Below are 14,003 nucleotides of genomic sequence, written 5' to 3'. Positions count from 1 at the left end.
GAGGAGGTGAGGGCTCTGGGAGTGTGGTGCCTGGAAAACAACCTCTCACTCAACGTCAACAAAACAAAGGAGATGATCGTGGACTTCTGGAAACAGCAGAGGGTGTCGCCCCCCCCCCCCCCCCCCCATTCTACATCGACGGGATCGCAGTCGAGAACGTGGAAAGCTTCAAGTTCCTTGGCGTACAGATCACTGACAAACTGAAATGGACCACCCACACCGACAGTGTGGTGAAGTAGGTGCAACAGCGCCTCCTCAACCTCAGGAGCTAAAGAAATTTGGCTTGTCACCTGAAACCCTCACAAACTTCTACAGATGCACAATTGAAAGCATCCTGTCAGGCTGTATCACCGCCTGGTACGGCAACTGCACAGCCCGCAACCGCAAGGGTCTCAAGGGTCGCAACGGTCTGCCCAACGCATTACCAGGGGCAAACTACCTACCCTCCAGGACACCTACAGCACCCGATGTCACAGGAAGGCCAAAAATATCATCAACGACATCAACCACCCGAGCCACTGCCTGTTTACCATGCCATTATCCAGAAGGAGAGGTCAGTACAGGTGCAGCAAAGCTGGGACCGAGAGACTCAAAAACAGCTTCTATCTTAAGGCCATCAGAATGTTAAACAGCCATCACTAGCACATTAGAGGCTGCTGCCTATAGGCATAGGCTAGAAATCACTGGCCACTTTAAGAAATAGAACACTAGTCACTTTAATAAAGTTTACAAATCTGGCATTACTCTTCGCAAACTCAGCAAAAAAAGAAATGTCTCTTTTCAGGGCCCTGTCTTTCAAAGATAATTCGTAAAAAGCCAAATAACTTCACAGATCTTCATTGTAAAGGGTTTAACCTCTTGAGCATATGGGGGGTGCTATTTCGATCTTGGAAAAATTGGTCTCCAAATTAAACTGCCTCGTACTCAATTCTTGCTCGTACAATATGCATATTATTATTACTATTGGATAGAAAACAATCTCTAGTTTCTAAAACCGTTTGAATTATGTCTGTGGGTGAACCAGAACTCTTTCTGCAGCGAAATCCATGACAGGAACTGCGAAGGTCTGAAAATTAGGCTCTGTTCTCAGATCAGTTTAAAGCTCTGTATGTATCCTATGGGTCGACATGAACTGCACCCGCCTTCCCCTGGATGTCAGTAACCAATGAGAAGTGGAATGGAGTGTCTACGTAATTCTCAGAGTTTATAAAAGGCCAAGGAACGAGGGGACCTCTCTTTTCGACGTTCGTCATGGCGCAAAGCAGGACCTCAGGATGGCATTTTGAAACGCTCAGTTATCGACCTTAGATATATCCGTCTAATTTAATTCGATATAGGTGTTAGAAACATCATAACGAAGTTATTTTAAACCGAGTTATCAGTTTATGCGAGTATATTGCTATTTTCGGAATTTCCTTAGTATTGCGTTTTGAGGATTTGGGCATGCTGTGGCCACATAGCTATTGTTAGCTGCTAATTCCGAAGTTGAAGACTACGTTTTACAACCAAGCAACGATTCTTTTGGACAACGGACCACTTGCCCAAGATTCTGATGGAAGCTCGTCCAAAAGTAAGAGCTATTTATGATGTTATTCCGTATTTATGTGGAAAAATGTAAACGGATTTGTCCGCCATTATTGCGGCACTAGTCTGGCTGTAACGCACACTGTATGTCTAGTAACGTTAATTTAAAAAATCTAACTCAGCGGTTGCATTAATAACTAATGCATCTTTCATTTGATGTCCAACCTGTATTTTTTAGTCAAGTTTACGATTATTTATTGATTAGATTAGGTGCCTTTCCAAGATGGCGCCGGCCAGAATGCATGACCTGTTGCCACTGATCACATTGTATAACCACGATTCGTGCTGCTAAATATTCACATTTTCGAACAAAACCTATATGGATTGTGTAATATGATGTTACAGGACTGTCATCTGAAGAATTCTGAGAAGGTTAGTGAAAAATTAATTTACTTTGGTGGTGAATACGTTATCGCTGTGTTTGGCTGGAATCAATGCTGTTGTCTGGCTTGCTATTGTGGTAAGCTAATATAACGATATATTGTGTTTTCGCTGTAAAACACTTAGAAAATCTGAAATATTGTCTTGATTCACAAGATCTGTGTCTTTCAATTGCTGTACGCTGTGTATTTTTAAGAAATGTTTTATGATGAGTAATTAGCTAATACACGATGGTCTCTGTAGTTATTCTAGTCATTTTAGTGAGAGTTGTGATGGGGGCTGCAATTGTAAACTATGATTTATACCTGAAATATGCACATTTTTCTAACAAAACATATGCTATACAATAAATATGTTATCAGACTGTCATCTGATTAAGTTTTTTCTTGGTTAGTGGCTATTTATATCTTTATTTGGTCGAATTGGTGATAGCTACTGGTGGAGTGAAAAAATAGTGGAGTAAGAAAAATGGTGTCTTTTGCTAACGTGGTTAGCTAATAGATTTACATATTGTGTCTTCCCTGTAAAACATTTTAAAAATCAGAAATGGTGGCTAGATTCACAAGAAGTGTATCTTTCATCTGGTGTCTTGGACTTGTGATTTAATGATATTTAGATGCTAGTATTTACTTGTGACGCTATGCTAGGCTATGCTAGTCAGCTTTTTTACTGGTGGGGGTGCTCCCGGATCCGGGTTTGGGAGGAACTAGAAGTTAAACACTGTTTCCCATGCTTGTTCAATGAAATATACACAATTAAATGAACATGCACCTGTGGAACGGTCGTTAAGACACTAACAGCTTACAGATGGTAGGCAATTAAGGTCACAGTTATGAAAAATTAGGACACTAAAAAGAGGCCTTTCTACAGACTCTGAAAAACACCAAAAGAAAGATGCCCAGGGCCCCTGCACATCTACATGAACATGCCTTAGGCGTGCTGCAAGGAGGCATGAGGACTGCAGATGTGGCCAGGGCAATAAATTGCAATGTCCGTACTGTGAGACGCCTAAGTCAGCGCTACAGGAAGACAGGACAGACAGCTGATCGTCCTCGCAGTGGCAGACCACATGTAACAACACCGGCACAGGATCGGTACATCCGAACATCACACCTGCGGGACAGAAACAGGATGGCAACAACAACTGCCCGAGTTACACCAGGAACACACAATCCCTCCATCAGTGCTCAGACTGTCCACAATAGGCTGAGAGAGGCTGGACTGAGGGCTTGTAGGCCTGTTGTAAGGAAGGTCCTCACCGGCAACAATGTTGCCTATGGGCACAAACCCACCGTGACTGGACCAGACAAGACTGTCAAAAAGTGCTCTTTACTGACAAGTTGCGGTTTTGTCTCACCAGGGGTGATGGTCGGATTCGCGTTTATCGTTGAAGGAATGAGCATTACACCAAGGCCTGTACTCTGGAGCGGGATCGATTTGGAGGTGGAGGGTCCGTCATGGTCTGGGGCGGTGTGTCACAGCATCATCGGACTGAGATTGCCTGCAATGACAACAATCTCAACGCTTTGTGTTACAGGGAAGACATCCTCCTCCCTCATGTGGTACCCTTCCTGCAGGCTCATCCTGACATGACCCTCCAGCATGACAATGCCACCAGCCATACTGCTCGTTCTGTGCGTGATTTCCTGCAAGACAGGAATGTCAGTGTTCTGTCATGGCCAGCGAAGAGCCCTGATCTTAATCCCATTGAGCACGTCTGGGACCTGTTGGATCGGAGGGTAAGGGCTAAGGCCATTCCCCCCAGAAATGTCCGGGAACTTGCAGGTGCCTTGGTGGAAGAGTGGGGTAACATCTCACAGCAAGAACTGGCAAATCTGTTGCAGTCCATGAGGAGTAGATGCACTGCAGTACTTAATGCAGCTGGTGGCCACACCAGATACTGACTGTTACTTTGACCTCCACTTTGTATAGGGGCACATTATTCCATTTCTGTTAGTCACATGTCTGTGGAACTTGTTCAGTTTATGTCTCAGTTGTTGAATCTTTTGTTCATACAAATATTTACACATGTTTAAGTTTGCTGAAAATAAACGCAGTTGACAGTGAGAGGACGTTTCTTTTTTTGCTGAGTTTATGTATATACTGTATTCTATAATATTCTACTGTATCTTAGTCCGTTACGCTCTTACATTGCTCATCCATATATGTATATAGTCTTAATTAATTCCTACTTAGATTTGTGTGTGTTGGGTATAGGGTTGCAAAGGGTCGGAAACTTTCTGGTAAATTTCAGGAATTTTTCCAGAAATTTTCCATGGGAACTTAAGCCCGGGAATTTTGGGAATATTGCTTAAATTCATCCAAAAAGTTAGCTTATGACAGTGAACATTTTTTGTGGGATACACATGGCAATTCTAGGCCTTGTGGCATATTTGGTTAAACTATCCCCAATTCAATGGAATTGTAACCCTCTGCATGCACAGTGGACTCTTCCATCACATGTACAGCTGATTCTCAAGATCTTGCACACTAATGAGATGCTATTGAGCCCACACTATTATACTGTCTGAGCCAAGGACTACATGCTTTCTGGTAAGTTTTGATTACAATACTGGTTGGGGTGAATATATTTTATATGACATACATAATTTTTTTGTTAATTAGTAAATAGTAGCCTACATCAAAGTGCGTTTAATCATTTCTAACTTTTAAACAATTTCTACTAGTTCGTTTTTGCTACCATGTGGATTTTAGCTTGCTTGAGCCTGCTAACTGTGGAGTGTTAATTCACCTGTTTCCATACATGCTAACTGAGTGTTAATTCAGCCGTTTCCATCGCTGATCCATTTTAAAACATTTACTTTCCAAATTAGTTGTTTTTTTGCAAATGTTTTCTAATCTTTACAGGAAAATGTCACGGGCACTATCTGATGTGTGGAGACATTTCACTGCAGCTAACGTAGAAGGAAAAGCTGTGTACATTTGCAAATACTGTGCCAAGTCATGTGAACAAAGATGCAGAATCATCTGGCCAAGTGCATAAAGTTCCCTCAGCGCTCACAACAAGCAACCTCTGACAAAAGTCCCTCTACTTCTATTCGAGGTAAAAAATTATGAATCAGACACCTTATTGATAGCAACAGCTCATGGTCCTCCTGGAATCAGATGTTTTTTTGACTCAATGGAGGAACGTAGTCAGAGAAATGCTGATGAATGTCTTGCTCGAGCTGCGTATGCAACTGGTTCACCTCTGATGCTCACAGGCAATGTGTATTGGAAGAAATGTCTGAATGTTCTTTGCCCAGCATACACCCCTCCAACCAGACATGCTTTATCTACTCATTTGCTGGATGCAGAGTTCAGTTCAAGTGAAGGTCAAGCAAATCATAGAGAAAGCAGACTGTATTGCAATCATCTCTGATGGGTGGTCGAATGTTCGTGGGCAAGGAATAATTAACTACATCATCTCCAACCTTCAATCAGAATTCTACAAAAGCACAAACACAAGGGACAACAGACACACCAGTCTCTACATTGCAGATGAGCTGATGGCAGTCATCAATGACCTTGGACCACAGAAGGTATTTGCACTGGTGACAGACAATGCTGCGAACATGAAGTCTGCTTGGTCTAAAGTGGAGGAGTCCTACCCTCACATCACACCCATTGGCTGTGCTGCTCATGCATTGAATCTGCTCCTCAAGGACATCATGGCACTGAAAACAATGGATACACTCTACAAGAGAGCCAAGGAAATGGTTAGGTATGTGAAGGGTCATCAAGTTATAGCAGCTATCTACCTCACCAAGCAAAGTGAGAAGAAAAAGAGCACCACATTGAAGCTGCCCAGCAACACCCGTTGGGGTGGTGTTGTCATCATGTTTGACAGTCTCCTGGAGGGGAAGGAGTCTCTCCAAGAAATGGCCATATCACAGTCTGCCAATATGGACAGCCCCATCAAGAGGATCCTCCTGGATGATGTATTTTGGGGGAGAGTGCTAAGCATCCTGAACCTCCTGAAACCTATAGCAGTAGCCATTGCACAGATTGAGGGAGACAATGCCATCCTGTCTGATGTTCAGACTCTGCTTGCAGATGTAAGAGAAGAAATCAATACTGCCCTGCCCACTTCACTGTTGCTCCAAGCAGTGGAAACTGCAGTTCTGAAATACATCAAAAAGCGTGAAGACTTCTGCCTGAAGCCCATACACGCCGCAGTGTACATGTTGGACCCCAAGTATGCTGGCAAGAGCATCCTGTCTGGTGCAGAGATCAACAAGGCCTATGGTGTCATCACTACCGTGTCTCGCCACCTCGGACTGGATGAGGGCAAGGTTCTTGGCAGTCTGGCGAAGTACACTTCCAAGCAAGGGCTGTGGGATGGAGATGCAATATAAGTCGTGCCAACATATCTCATCAGCCACCTGGTGGAAGGGACTTTGTGGATCTGAGGCTCTTTCCCCTGTTGCCTCCATCATCCTCCAAATCCCACCAACATCAGCCGCCTCAGAGCGCTACTGGTCCTTGTTTGGGAACACACACACCAAAGCACGCAACTGGCTGACCAATACAAAAGGTTGAAAAATTGGTGGCCATCCGGGCAAATTTGAGGCTTTTTGAGCCATCCTCAACAAGGTTGGAAAGTGACAGTGAAGATGAGGCCTCAGAGTCTGATGTTGAAGAGGTGGACATTGAGGAGGTCCAGGGAGAAGACATGGAAGCCTGAGAGGAAGACAACCAAAGCTTTAGTTTCTAGACTATCATTTTATATAGTTGAAAATGTTTTTGGGAGATGCGATGGATCATTGGGGATCATTTAATTTATTTTGTTGTTCAGTGAAATCCTCCCATGTGAAGAGTCAACTCATTTAATTAAAGTTCAATTCCTAACTAAAATGTTTTTATGTCTATTGGAAGGCTTTAATCATTTGTAATTATGTCTACTCATGATAATGTAAAATGTTTATGTTTCTGTCTCCATATGATATGGTAAATATATCCAATGCAAAAAACATCTACATTTAAATGGTATTCATATTAATTTGCATATATTTCCATAAAAATTCACATATATTCCCGTTAATTCCCATATATTCCCACGGAAAGTTGCCACCTCTTAAATATTCCCCAAAATGTGCAACCCTGGGTATATGTTGTGTAATTTGTTATTACTGCACTGTCGGAGCTAGAAGCACAAGCATTTCGCTACACCCGCAATAACATCCGCTAATCACGTGTATGTGACCAATACAACTTGATTTGATTTTTGGCATGGCAAACATATGTTTTCATTGCCAAAGCAAGTGAAGTAGATAATAAACAAAAGAGAACTAAACAATACAAATTAACATTAAACATTAAACTCACAAAAGTTCCAAAAGAATAAAGACATTTCAAATGTCATTATGTGCAAAGAGTTAAAGTACAAAAATAAATAAACATAAATATGGGTTGTATTTACAATGGTGTTTGTTCTTCACTGGTTGCCCTTTTTCTTGTTGCAACAGGTCACAAATCTTGCTGCTGTGACGCCACACTGGTATTTCACCCAGTAGATATGGGAGTTTATCAAAATTGGGTTTGTTTTCGAATTCTTTGTGGGTCTGTGTAATCTGAGGGAAATATGTGTTTCTAATATGGTCATACATTTGGCAGGAGGTTAGGAAGTGCAGCTCAGTTTCCACCTCATGTCTCTCGCTCTCTCTGACAGGAGCTTGCCGTCTGTCTCTCTCTCACCCTCTCTGATGGGAGCGTGCTGTCTGTCTCTCCCTCTCTCCCCGATGGGAGCGTGCTGTCTGTCTCTCTCCCTCTCTCTCCCCGATGGGAGCGTGCTGTCTGTCTCTCTCTCACCCTCTCTGATGGGAGCGTGCTGTCTGTCTCTCCCTCTCTCTCCCCGATGGGAGCGTGCTGTCTGTCTCTCTCCCTCTCTCTCCCCGATGGGAGCGTGCTGTCCGTCTCTCTCCCCGATGGGAGCGTGCTGTCCGTCTCTCTCCCCGATGGGAGCGTGCTGTCTGTCTCTCTCCCTCTCTCTCCCCGATGGGAGCGTGCTGTCTGTCTCTCTCCCTCTCTCCCCCTCTGATGGGAGCGTGCTGTCTGTCTCTCTCCCTCTCTCCCCCTCTGATGGGAGCGTGCTGTCTGTCTGTCTCCCTCTCTCCCCCTCTGATGGGAGCGTGCTGTCTGTCTGTCTCCCTCTCTCTCCGATGGGAGCGTGCTGTCTGTCTGTCTCCCTCTCTCTCCGATGGGAGCGTGCTGTCTGTCTGTCTCCCTCTCTCTCCGATGGGAGCGTGCTGTCTGTCTGTCTCCCTCTCTCTCCGATGGGAGCGTGCTGTCTCTCCCTCTCTCTCCGATGGGAGCGTGCTGTCTCTCCCTCTCTCTCCGATGGGAGCGTGCTGTCTCTCCCTCTCTCTCCGATGGGAGCGTGCTGTCTCTCCCTCTCTCTCCGATGGGAGCGTGCTGTCTCTCCCTCCCTCTCCGATGGGAGAGTGCTGTCTCTCCCTCTCTCTCCGATGGGAGCGTGCTGTCTCTCCCTCCCTCTCCGATGGGAGCGTGCTGTCTCTCCCTCCCTCTCCGATGGGAGCGTGCTGTCTCTCCCTCCCTCTCCGATGGGAGCGTGCTGTCTCTCCCTCCCTCTCCGATGGGAGCGTGCTGTCTCTCCCTCTCTCTCCGATGGGAGCGTGCTGTCTCTCCCTCCCTCTCCGATGGGAGCGTGCTGTCTCTCCCTCCCTCTCCGATGGGAGCGTGCTGTCTCTCCCTCCCTCTCCGATGGGAGCGTGCTGTCTCTCCCTCCCTCTCCGATGGGAGCGTGCTGTCTCTCCCTCTCTCTCCGATGGGAGCGTGCTGTCTCTCCCTCCCTCTCCGATGGGAGCGTGCTGTCTCTCCCTCCCTCTCCGATGGGAGCGTGCTGTCTCTCCCTCCCTCTCCGATGGGAGCGTGCTGTCTCTCCCTCCCTCTCCGATGGGAGCGTGCTGTCTCTCCCTCCCTCTCCGATGGGAGCGTGCTGTCTCTCCCTCCCTCTCCGATGGGAGCGTGCTGTCTCTCCCTCTCTCTCCGATGGGAGCGTGCTGTCTCTCCCTCTCTCTCCGATGGGAGCGTGCTGTCTCTCCCTCCCTCTCCGATGGGAGCGTGCTGTCTCTCCCTCCCTCTCCGATGGGAGCGTGCTGTCTCTCCCTCCCTCTCCGATGGGAGCGTGCTGTCTCTCCCTCCCTCTCCGATGGGAGCGTGCTGTCTCTCCCTCCCTCTCCGATGGGAGCGTGCTGTCTCTCCCTCCCTCTCCGATGGGAGCGTGCTGTCTCTCCCTCCCTCTCCGATGGGAGCGTGCTGTCTCTCCCTCCCTCTCCGATGGGAGCGTGCTGTCTCTCCCTCCCTCTCCGATGGGAGCGTGCTGTCTCTCCCTCCCTCTCCGATGGGAGCGTGCTGTCTCTCCCTCTCTCTCCGATGGGAGCGTGCTGTCTCTCCCTCCCTCTCCGATGGGAGCGTGCTGTCTCTCCCTCCCTCTCCGATGGGAGCGTGCTGTCTCTCCCTCCCTCTCCGATGGGAGCGTGCTGTCTCTCCCTCCCTCTCCGATGGGAGCGTGCTGTCTCTCCCTCCCTCTCCGATGGGAGCGTGCTGTCTATCTCTCTCTCTCCGATGGGAGCGTGCTGTCTCTCCCTCCCTCTCCGATGGGAGCGTGCTGTCTCTCCCTCTCTCTCCGATGGGAGCGTGCTGTCTCTCCCTCCCTCTCCGATGGGAGCGTGCTGTCTCTCCCTCTCTCTCCGATGGGAGCGTGCTGTCTCTCCCTCTCTCTCCGATGGGAGCGTGCTGTCTCTCCCTCTCTCTCCGATGGGAGCGTGCTGTCTCTCCCTCTCTCTCCGATGGGAGCGTGCTGTCTCTCCCTCTCTCTCCGATGGGAGCGTGCTGTCTCTCCCTCTCTCTCCGATGGGAGCGTGCTGTCTGTCTCTCTCCCTCTCTCTCCCCGATGGGAGCGTGCTGTCTATCTCTCTCTCTCCGATGGGAGCGTGCTGTCTCTCCCTCCCTCTCCGATGGGAGCGTGCTGTCTCTCCCTCTCTCTCCGATGGGAGCGTGCTGTCTCTCCCTCCCTCTCCGATGGGAGCGTGCTGTCTGTCTCTCTCCCTCTCTCTCCCCGATGGGAGCGTGCTGTCTCTCCCTCTCTCTCCGATGGGAGCGTGCTGTCTCTCCCTCTCTCTCCCCGATGGGAGCGTGCTGTCTCTCCCTCTCTCTCTCCGATGGGAGCGTGCTGTCTCTCCCTCCCTCTCCGATGGGAGCGTGCTGTCTGTCTCTCTCCCTCTCTCTCCCCGATGGGAGCGTGCTCTCTCTCCCTCTCTCTCCGATGGGAGCGTGCTGTCTCTCCCTCCCTCTCCGATGGGAGCGTGCTGTCTCTCCCTCCCTCTCCGATGGGAGCGTGCTGTCTCTCCCTCCCTCTCCGATGGGAGCGTGCTGTCTCTCCCTCCCTCTCCGATGGGAGCGTGCTGTCTCTCCCTCCCTCTCCGATGGGAGCGTGCTGTCTCTCCCTCCCTCTCCGATGGGAGCGTGCTGTCTCTCCCTCCCTCTCCGATGGGAGCGTGCTGTCTCTCCCTCCCTCTCCGATGGGAGCGTGCTGTCTCTCCCTCCCTCTCCGATGGGAGCGTGCTGTCTCTCCCTCCCCCTCCGATGGGAGCGTGCTGTCTGTCTCTCTCCCTCTCTCTCCGATGGGAGCGTGCTGTCTGTCTCTCTCCCTCTCTCTCCCCGATGGGAGCGTGCTGTCTGTCTCTCTCTCACCCTCTCCCCGATGGGAGCGTGCTGTCTGTCTCTCTCCCTCTCTCCCCGATGGGAGCGTGCTGTCTCTCCCTCTCTCTCCGATGGGAGCGTGCTGTCTCTCCCTCCCTCTCCGATGGGAGCGTGCTGTCTCTCCCTCCCTCTCCGATGGGAGCGTGCTGTCTCTCCCTCCCTCTCCGATGGGAGCGTGCTGTCTCTCCCTCCCTCTCCGATGGGAGCGTGCTGTCTCTCCCTCCCTCTCCGATGGGAGCGTGCTGTCTCTCCCTCCCTCTCCGATGGGAGCGTGCTGTCTCTCCCTCCCTCTCCGATGGGAGCGTGCTGTCTCTCCCTCCCTCTCCGATGGGAGCGTGCTGTCTCTCCCTCCCTCTCCGATGGGAGCGTGCTGTCTCTCCCTCCCTCTCCGATGGGAGCGTGCTGTCTCTCCCTCCCTCTCCGATGGGAGCGTGCTGTCTCTCCCTCCCTCTCCGATGGGAGCGTGCTGTCTCTCCCTCCCTCTCCGATGGGAGCGTGCTGTCTCTCCCTCCCTCTCCGATGGGAGCGTGCTGTCTCTCCCTCCCTCTCCGATGGGAGCGTGCTGTCTCTCCCTCCCTCTCCGATGGGAGCGTGCTGTCTCTCCCTCCCTCTCCGATGGGAGCGTGCTGTCTCTCCCTCCCTCTCCGATGGGAGCGTGCTGTCTCTCCCTCCCTCTCCGATGGGAGCGTGCTGTCTCTCCCTCCCTCTCCGATGGGAGCGTGCTGTCTCTCCCTCCCTCTCCGATGGGAGCGTGCTGTCTCTCCCTCCCTCTCCGATGGGAGCGTGCTGTCTCTCCCTCCCTCTCCGATGGGAGCGTGCTGTCTCTCCCTCCCTCTCCGATGGGAGCGTGCTGTCTCTCCCTCCCTCTCCGATGGGAGCGTGCTGTCTCTCCCTCCCTCTCCGATGGGAGCGTGCTGTCTCTCCCTCCCTCTCCGATGGGAGCGTGCTGTCTCTCCCTCCCTCTCCGATGGGAGCGTGCTGTCTCTCCCTCCCTCTCCGATGGGAGCGTGCTGTCTCTCCCTCCCTCTCCGATGGGAGCGTGCTGTCTCTCCCTCCCTCTCCGATGGGAGCGTGCTGTCTCTCCCTCCCTCTCCGATGGGAGCGTGCTGTCTCTCCCTCCCTCTCCGATGGGAGCGTGCTGTCTCTCCCTCCCTCTCCGATGGGAGCGTGCTGTCTCTCCCTCCCTCTCCGATGGGAGCGTGCCGTCTCTCCCTCCCTCTCCGATGGGAGCGTGCCGTCTCTCCCTCCCTCTCCGATGGGAGCGTGCCGTCTCTCCCTCCCTCTCCGATGGGAGCGTGCCGTCTCTCCCTCCCTCTCCGATGGGAGCGTGCCGTCTCTCCCTCCCTCTCCGATGGGAGCGTGCCGTCTCTCCCTCCCTCTCCGATGGGAGCGTGCCGTCTCTCCCTCCCTCTCCGATGGGAGCGTGCCGTCTCTCCCTCCCTCTCCGATGGGAGCGTGCCGTCTCTCCCTCCCTCTCCGATGGGAGCGTGCCGTCTCTCCCTCCCTCTCCGATGGGAGCGTGCCGTCTCTCCCTCCCTCTCCGATGGGAGCGTGCCGTCTCTCCCTCCCTCTCCGATGGGAGCGTGCCGTCTCTCCCTCCCTCTCCGATGGGAGCGTGCCGTCTCTCCCTCCCTCTCCGATGGGAGCGTGCCGTCTCTCCCTCCCTCTCCGATGGGAGCGTGCCGTCTCTCCCTCCCTCTCCGATGGGAGCGTGCCGTCTCTCCCTCCCTCTCCGATGGGAGCGTGCCGTCTCTCCCTCCCTCTCCGATGGGAGCGTGCCGTCTCTCCCTCCCTCTCCGATGGGAGCGTGCCGTCTCTCCCTCCCTCTCCGATGGGAGCGTGCCGTCTCTCCCTCCCTCTCCGATGGGAGCGTGCCGTCTCTCCCTCTCCGATGGGAGCGTGCCGTCTCTCCCTCTCCGATGGGAGCGTGCCGTCTCTCCCTCTCCGATGGGAGCGTGCCGTCTCTCCCTCTCCGATGGGAGCGTGCCGTCTCTCCCTCTCCGATGGGAGCGTGCCGTCTCTCCCTCTCCGATGGGAGCGTGCTGTCTGTCTCTCTCCCTCCCTCTCTGATGGGAGCGTGCTGTCTGTCTCTCTCCCTCCCTCTCTGATGGGAGCGTGCTGTCTGTCTCTCTCCCTCCCTCCCTCTCTGATGGGAGCGTGCTGTCTGTCTCTCTCCCTCCCTCCCTCTCTGATGGGAGCGTGCTGTCTGTCTCTCTCCCTCCCTCCCTCTCTGATGGGAGCGTGCTGTCTGTCTCTCTCCCTCCCTCCCTCTCTGATGGGAGCGTGCTGTCTGTCTCTCTCCCTCCCTCCCTCTCTGATGGGAGCGTGCTGTCTGTCTCTCTCCCTCCCTCCCTCTCTGATGGGAGCGTGCTGTCTGTCTCTCTCCCTCCCTCTCTGATGGGAGCGTGCTGTCTGTCTCTCTCCCTCCCTCTCTGATGGGAGCGTGCTGTCTGTCTCTCTCCCTCCCTCTCTGATGGGAGCGTGCTGTCTGTCTCTCTCCCTCCCTCTCTGATGGGAGCGTGCTGTCTGTCTCTCTCCCTCCCTCTCTGATGGGAGCGTGCTGTCTGTCTCTCTCCCTCCCTCTCTGATGGGAGCGTGCTGTCTGTCTCTCTCCCTCCCTCTCTGATGGGAGCGTGCTGTCTGTCTCTCTCCCTCCCTCTCTGATGGGAGCGTGCTGTCTGTCTCTCTCCCTCCCTCTCTGATGGGAGCGTGCTGTCTGTCTCTCTCCCTCCCTCTCTGATGGGAGCGTGCTGTCTGTCTCTCTCCCTCCCTCTCTGATGGGAGCGTGCTGTCTGTCTCTCTCCCTCCCTCTCTGATGGGAGCGTGCTGTCTGTCTCTCCCTCCCTCTCTGATGGGAGCGTGCTGTCTGTCTCTCTCCCTCCCTCTCTGATGGGAGCGTGCTGTCTGTCTCTCTCCCTCCCTCTCTGATGGGAGCGTGCTGTCTGTCTCTCTCCCTCCCTCTCTGATGGGAGCGTGCTGTCTGTCTCTCTCCCTCCCTCTCTGATGGGAGCGTGCTGTCTGTCTCTCTCCCTCCCTCTCTGATGGGAGCGTGCTGTCTGTCTCTCTCCCTCCCTCTCTGATGGGAGCGTGCTGTCTGTCTCTCTCCCTCCCTCTCTGATGGGAGCGTGCTGTCTGTCTCTCTCCCTCCCTCTCTGATGGGAGCGTGCTGTCTGTCTCTCTCCCTCCCTCTCTGATGGGAGCGTGCTGTCTGTCTCTCTCCCTCCCTCTCTGATGGGAGCGTGCTGTCTGTCTCTCTCCCTCCCTCTCTGATGGGAGCGTGCTGTCTGTCTCTCTCCCTCCCTCTCTGATGGGAG

At 52.3% G+C, this 14,003-nt stretch overlaps 1 protein-coding gene across 1 annotated transcript in view; it reads right to left on the bottom strand.

The window, feature by feature from the left end:
* Window positions 1–14,003, bottom strand: part of LOC120059030 (guanine nucleotide-binding protein G(i) subunit alpha-like) — an 85,341-nt gene that overhangs the window by 57,917 nt on the left and 13,421 nt on the right. The gene's annotated exons all lie outside the window — the stretch shown is intronic.

This window comes from Salvelinus namaycush, chromosome 14 (assembly GCF_016432855.1).
Source record: "Salvelinus namaycush isolate Seneca chromosome 14, SaNama_1.0, whole genome shotgun sequence".
NCBI classification, from domain to species: domain Eukaryota; kingdom Metazoa; phylum Chordata; class Actinopteri; order Salmoniformes; family Salmonidae; genus Salvelinus; species Salvelinus namaycush.
This window is presented reverse-complemented; position numbering and strand designations above follow the sequence as displayed.